This window comes from Elaeis guineensis, chromosome 1 (genome assembly GCF_000442705.2).
Source record: "Elaeis guineensis isolate ETL-2024a chromosome 1, EG11, whole genome shotgun sequence".
NCBI lineage: Eukaryota > Viridiplantae > Streptophyta > Magnoliopsida > Arecales > Arecaceae > Elaeis > Elaeis guineensis.
In genome coordinates this window covers 78550798-78558977 of record NC_025993.2, presented here as the reverse complement: position 1 = coordinate 78558977, position 8180 = coordinate 78550798, and positions in this window count along the sequence as shown.

Genomic DNA, 8180 nt, shown 5'->3' with positions numbered 1-8180 from the left:
TTCAAAAGCTTTTGTTTTCTAAGAGTGTTATAGTCAAGTCCGGCTTTATCATATACAGTATTTTGACTATCAATGATCATCTGAAGTTTGTTTAAACTTAATGTAAATCTATCAACTATAGGTTTCAACTTGGTTACCTCTTCCTTTAGTTTTTAATTTTCTTTTACAAGAGTTTCATTTAGGCTTGAAATTTTATCTTTTTCTTTTAATAAAGATTAATTCTTTATTTCTAATTCTTTATTTTTGCTATCAACTTCTTCTTTTTCTTTAACTAAAACTTGATTTTTTAATTTTAGATTTTTATTTTTTATTTCTAATTTTTTTAGATCATCCAAAAGTTCATGAAAAACTTCTTGCAGTTTATCATAAGAAAATTCATTTTGAGTTTCGGGGTTACCTCATTTTCATAAGCCATAAGGCACAGGTTGGCTTCTTCATAAGATTTTTCATCTGTGGTGGAGTTATCACTGTCGCTCCATATAGCCATCATAATCTTTTTCTTCTTGAACTTCTTTTGACCTTTCTTGAGCTGGAGATATTCTGATCTGAAGTAGTCCAACTTCTTGCACTCATAACAAATGATGGGCTGTTCTTTTTCTTTTTCTTTACTCAGCTCCCCCTTTGTTGGTGGTCTTCTCTTGGTCCCTTGTCTCCTTCTCCTCATCAAGCATCTAAATTTTTTGATGATTAGGGCCAAATCTTCATCTTCCGCACTGTTCTCTGATTTTTCTGTATCTTCTTCTTCTTGAGCTGTCAACTTGAGAGCGATAGTCTTCTTTCTTCTAGTCTTTTCCTCAGAGCGCTACTTCATGGTCAACTCATGAATCATAAGGGATCCAAGTAGCTTCTCCAATGGTAGAGTATTTAAATCCTTAACTTCTTGGATTGCAGTGACCTTTGCCTCCCACGATCTTGGTAAAGACCTGAGTACTTTTCTCACAAGATCACTGTTAGAATAATATTTGCCAAGACTTTTTAGATCATTTATGATGTCAGTGAAATGGATGAATATTTGAGTTATTGACTCTTCAGATTTTATTTTAAATAATTCATAGTTGTGCATAAGTATATTGATTTTAGACTCTTTTACTTGATTTGTGCCTTCATGTGTAACTTCTAACTAATCCTAAATTTCTTTAGCTGAATTACAAGTAGAAATATGATTAAATTTATTTGCATCTAAAGCACAATATAAAATATTCATGTCTTTAGCATTGAGCTGAGTTATTTTCTTATCAAATTCATCCCATTCACCTTCCGACTTAGGGAGAGACACACCATCAATCAATTTAGTGGGTGTGTATGATCTATTTACTATGATACTCCACATATCATAGTCAAGTGCTTAAATAAAAATTTTCATCTGAGCTTTTCAATAGGTGTAGTTTGACCCATTGAAAAGTGGAGGTCGGTTTGTGGATTGCCCCTCGGCTAGGGATGTGTCAAATTGGGCTGCCATAAACTTTTGGCTCTTGATGGTTAAATCAAGCAAGGGCTAGAGCATCGAGCTCTGATACCACTTGTTGCCCAGATATAGAGCCCAAGAGAGGGGGTGAATTGGATCTTTTTAAATTTTTTTAAGATTAATGCACTTAAGTAATGTGCTAAAGTGTTGAGTGGAGTGAGTTGATTTACAATAAAAATAAAATCAAATACAAATGATAGTTAAGCAAGTATAAAGTATAAAGAATAAGTAAAGAGATGTAAGCACAACAAACACAAAGAATTTATAGTGGTTCGGTACCAACCTTGCACCTACATCCACTCCCTAAGTCTCTAGTTGAGAATTCAATCCACTAAAAAGATTTCAAAAATATAATGCATCAGACAACCCAGACCCTTGCTATCCAAGAAAGAATACTTATTTTTCGAGTACAAACCAATCCTCAATAATTCGATTTCAGGTTTAGATCAACCCAACCGAGTTTTGGAACCCCCCAAAACTCAAAAATTTAAAATATAATATGAGAAAAATAGGGTACAGAAATTTCAGCACAAAATCTTCTTAAATGAACATAATAAATGCAATAGAAATACAATACTTAAGGAGAAAAAATTTTTGCTGAACACCCTCAATGAATTGCACACTTGATTGTAGTTGGAGAGTGGTTGGTAAGCTGATTGAATACTTCTTTTCCTCTCTTTTAAGGATTTTTGAACTTTTCATGGATGTGAGCTTTGAATGCATGCAAACTTATGATTTTTTACTTTATGAGAGTATTTATAATCACTATTTACACTTAAGAATATCTTAGTATTGGTTTAGAGTCATTGGAGAGTATTTAATGTGCATTAAATGCATTAAAAATAGACTGAAAACTAACCGTTATGAAGCTCACCTAGAATGGGTCGTCCCATATGGGTCATCCCACTGTGATTGAAAAATCCCATGAGCTACCTCATTTGGTTAGTCTGAAAATCAGACTTTCTATTTTGGTCTCAAAGTCTCAGGGGTCATCTCAGGTGGGTCGCCCCACTACGTGCCACAAGCCAAAACAGAGCATGCCGGCTACTCAATGAAAGAGGATGATCCAGATGGATCATCTTATTTTGTGCCAACCTAGTTTTTAATGCATTTAAGGTTCAAAACTTATTAGAACACTTTCAAGTACTCTCAAATGGATTCAAATCAATTTGACACTCTCAAAAGGCTTCAAAAATTTCTCCAACTTACAGAAACTTCAACTTTGACATATTTGATGAAGCTTTTCAAACCTAATCTTTTGGACTATTTGAAATATCACAAAAATATTCTTCAAAGATAAAAAACTCATTAGTAGTCTCCTCAAATAGTTTGCGATCATCAAAATCAATTTTTGAAGCAACATAAATTTTAAAATTATATTATATTCTGAGAAAAATATAAAAAAAATTATATGAATATAGCAGTGGTTACGTAACCATTGTCATATATAGTCTAGCAGCGGTTATACATAATCGCTACCATAGGTTTGTATAATTTCTATCACAGGTCAAACCTATGGTAGCAATTTTGTATAACTGCTGCTATATATAATCTGTGGTAGTAGTTATCGATAACTGCTACTATAGCTCAAATCTATGGTAGCGGTTATAAATAACCACTGCTGTAAAATCTATGACAGTAATTTTCGAACCACTACAAAAGTAAATGTTACCATAGACTTTTATTGCAATAGTATAGGTAGCACTAAATATCTGTTCCATCTGAATGTGCTATGTGCCCCAATGTTATTGGGTGATGCACTAGTATTACACCACATGCGGTGTACAAAGAATTAATTGCTAGCTATCTTAATAGTAATCATATACTATTCTGTACTCTTTATTTTTGTATGATAGTTTTACAGTTGAAGCATAGCATTAATAGTTTTGTAGTTTCAGCTGCTGTGGGTGTTCACAAGAAGTCATGTATGTTCACAGGAAGTCATATATATTCATAGAAAGTTATATATGTTCACAGAAAGTTATATATATTCATAAAAAATTATATGATAGAAAGTCATATGTATTCATAGGAAGTCATATGACAGAAAGTTATATATATTTATAGAAAGTTAATATATATTCACAGAAAGTTATATAACAAGAAGTCATATATATTCACAGAAAGTCATATATAGTAGTAGTAGGTTATACGATCAGTCAATTTGCTTGTAATCTGTTGATTATTCTTTTTATTGCTTTGCTAAAGTTTTGATTTGTATGATTTCAATGTAGCAAACTTTTGAAAATAAGAAGTCAGACTTAGCTAGTCAAACCACATCTACTAAGGATGGAGAAACTGTTGATGGTAGTGAGCAAACACAACCTATTCCATGTGATTGGAATATCTGGATGGATGCATTTGGGAGAAAGAAGGGGAGAATTGTTGGACTTGGTTTTGCAGCTAGGAGTTTAAAATAGTCCTCCTCTTCCAAGCAATCATCAACCATTATGCTCGAGGATTATGTTGAGATAAAAAGTCAAGTTTAGGTCTTAACTGCATCGCTACAACAAGAGTAACGTGAGAAAGAGGAAATCAAAACTCAGCTGGCTGACACTAATAAGAAATTAGAATACTTGATAGAATATCTAGGAGGATTTTCTTCTTATGCATCAACCCCATCTCAACATGCAGAAGATGATGACGACAATGACGACGATGATGACGATGATTAGTATGATGATGATGGTGATGATGATTATGATTACATGTAGTATGAATGTGTATGAATTAAAACTTATGGACTCTTACATTATGAATTTTTTATAATCTTTGTTTATGAATTAGAACTACTTAGTTAATGAATTTTTAGCATATTTGAATGTATGTGATTAAGATTTTTTTATATTTATCGATTTTATATTGATTAAAGTATTTTAAAATTTTATTATACATATTAAAAGTCATTTTCAAGAGCAATTCAAAAGTCAAAATATTATTAATTATAATTGGATATTGAACAAATTTCATGGGGATTTTTTTGCAGAATTTCGCTAGCTGCGGATATTCATGGAAAATTTTCTATACAACTCAAGTAACTTAACAAATTTTTCCTACAAAATTTCTTGCGACTAACATTTCTTGGAAATTTTTTTCTCTAAACATTACCTATGAATTTTTCTATGAATAATTTTCTGTGGATTTTTCTACAAAAGCTTTCGATCTTTTGGTATCCAATTCTTACGAATTTTTTTACGATTTTCAATTGCTGTGGATTTTCTTGTGTATATTTTTTGTGAATTTTTTTATGAATAATTTTTCTATGGAGTTTTCTATGGATATTTTTTGTGAATTTGCCTGTGAATTATTTTCCTACAAATTTTTTGATGGAACTTTTTTGAAATTTTTTTTGCAAATTATGTTCCTGCAAATTTTTCTATAGAAATTTGTTGGGGATTTTTTTGTGACTTATTTCCTATAGAATTTTTTGTGAAAATTTCTTGGAGATTTTTCTACAACTTATTTCCTATGGATGTTGTTGGGACTTTATCTAGGAATTTTGCTGGAAAAAAAATCGCAGGAAGTTTCTTGTAGATTTTTTCATAGATAAATCCTTAAAAAAATTTCTTTCTCAGCTCTCTTTCTCGTGAAAAATTTTCTACAAATTTTATCCATTATCTATGAGAAAATCCATAGAAAAATTCTTATGGATCTCTAAAATTCACATAAAATATTACCCATGAGTGTATTTTTTGCAGATTGTTTTTCATAAAAAAATCTATAGAAAATACCATTTTTTGTGAATTTTTAGTTAAAATCCATAGGAAAATCTGCAGAAAATGAGAACTTTTCTTATAATGGTATGAGCTTAGAAGTACGGCTGAAGATGCCTACTGATGATGACAAGTGCATAAATTATCTTCTTAATTCTTGTATATTTGGTTTTAGCATCTCTTAAGATTTTATTGGTCCATAGAAAAATCCATAGGAAATGAAAACATTTTTTGTAGTGTATGAGCTTAGAAGTACGGCCAAAGATGCTTGCTGGCGATGACAAGTGCATAAATTATCTTCTTAATTCTCATATATTTGGTTTTAGCACCTCTTAAGATTTTATTGGTGTAATATATCGACTGTTATACACTAGCTTTCTATCAAATAAGAACCAAACTGATTGCTTGTGAGGTGACTGATAAGTACATATATAGTTTTTGACCTTCGAGGGGCTTTGATAAGAGGGGGGCAGATCTCAAATACTTCTTGAGGTCTTCAAAGGTAGATTGGCATTCCTCTAACCATTCAAAGTTCTTCACTCACCTTATTGCTTGAAGAATGGGCGGTACTTTTCAACTGATCTAGATATGAAATAGTTTAGTGCAGCAACTCTTCTAGTCAATGATTGAACATCTCCTTTATTGGTTGGATGTTTCATTTCTAAAAGTACTCAGATCTTCTCTGAGTTAGCTTTAATTCTTCGTTGGGTCACCATGAAGCCCAAAAATTTTTTGGAGTTTACTCTGAATGCACATTAAATTGGGTTTAGCTTCATTGGATAATGTCTGAGCTTGTTGAAAGCCTCATTGAGATCGACAATGTGCTGGTCAACTTCTATGCTTTCGACCAGCATATTATCTACATACACCTCCATATTACGGCCGATTTATTCTTTAAAGATTTTTTGATGAGGTGCTAATAGGTTGCACCCATATTTTTCAACCAAACGACATCACCTTGTAACAATACAACCCTCTTTCAGTTATAAAGGCTGTCTTCTCTTCAACTTCTAGCACCATCCGAATTTGGTTGTAACCTAAGAATGCATCCTTGAAACTTAAGAGCTTATGGCCCAAGGTAGCATCTACCAACTGATCCATTCTTGACAAAGGGAAGCTGTCTTTGGGGCAAGCTTTATTGAGATTGGTGTAGTCAATGCAAATCTTCTACTTGCGATTAACTTTCTTTACCATGACTACATTGGCAATCCATTCTGTATAATGTGCTTCCTGGATAAATCCTACTTTGAGAAGTTTATCAACTTCTTCTTCTATCATCTTTTGCCTTTCTGGGGTAAAGCTTCTTTTCTTTTATCAAACAGGATGCTGATGAGGATCAACATTCAATTTATGTGTGATGACATCAAGAAAAATATCTGATATGTCAGACGTCGATCAGGTGAACACATCGATATTTATTCAAAGAAAGTCCATTAGCTACTCCTTCAGATACTTGGGTAGTAGACCTCTGATCTTGACAGTTCAGTCAAGATCATCTCTAGGTTTTACTTCGATAAGCTATTCCACTGGCTCACCTCAGCTTTCACCTTCATCTTTTCTTAAATCCAACCCTTCCATTGATAAAGTTTTCTTCGACTTACTTCCTTAGACTATCACCATAAAGCAATGTCTAGCAAGTTGTTGATCCCTTCTTATTTCTCTGATTCCTTTCTTTATCAAAAAATGGATGAGCAGATGGTATGTTGAAACAATAGCTCTCACGGCATTCAATCTAGCCCTAGGATTATATTATATGCTAATGGTATTCGGACCATCAGAAAATTGAGCAGCATGATTGCTTATCGAGGTGATTTTTCTATAGTTACTAGCAATTCCAATTCGCCTTCTACTACCACTGAGTCAATAAAGAATCTGACAACTGATGCATTGATCTACTTAAGTCGATCTTTAGATAATTTTATTTTTTGAAATGCATCATAAAATAAAATATCAATAGAGCTTTTATGATCAAGGAGAATTCTTTTTACATCATAATTTTTTATTATCATTGAAATGACAATAGCATCATTATAAGGAGTTTGAATTCTACCTACATCTTTATTAGAAAAAGAAATAACATTATTGGAGGAGAGGTTTGCTTCCCCAATCTATGGCCTCTTTTGTGTGGATCCTTCATCTTCTTCTTCTCCTGCCCTCCTACCACTAGTAAACCCCAAGATCATATTGATTATGCTAGCCGTCGGATTGTTGCCATGATCATTATCTGCATCGGTGTTCATTCGATGTGACCCCTCTATTAGGACTTTTTCTTTCTTCCAGACATCCTTCTTAAGGTATCCCCGATGAATTAGATCTTCAATCTCATCCACTACAAGAATATTGACTATTAGCGATGGTATTAGTAATGAAAAAAAATTCCATCGCTAATAATACCCTTTAGCCAACACAAAATCGATCAAAAATATTGCTGTCGCTAATACTATTAACGATGGTAATTTAATTATTAGTGATAAAAAGCCATTGCTAAAAGTGTTTAAATTTTTTTAATTTTTTTATAATATTTAAATATAAAATAATTACTAGCGATGGCGAATTTGGGTTACTAGCAATGGAAATCTTGCCGTTGCTAATATTTTTTTAAAAAAATTTGAATAATAATTTGAAAAAATAATATTTTTGAAAAAATTATTAATGACGAGAAGCTTTTCCATCACTAATAATTTAGAAAATGATTTGAATTTAAATCGAATCCAATTCAAACCTACCTCGAATTTAATTTGAAATCCTATTAAACCTAATTTAATTAGACTTTGAATCCAAGTCCTACTTAGATTATAAAATTTAATTAGCTTAAAATTAAGTCAAGACTAATTAAATTAAATCTGATTTAAATTAACTAGGAGAAAAAGATTTTTAATTTGAGTTTAATTCGAATCCGATTCGAATCTAATTTGAAATCCTGTCAATCCAAGTCCTCATTAGATTGTAAAATCTAATTATCCTTAAATTAATTTAAATATAATTTAATTTAATTTAATTTA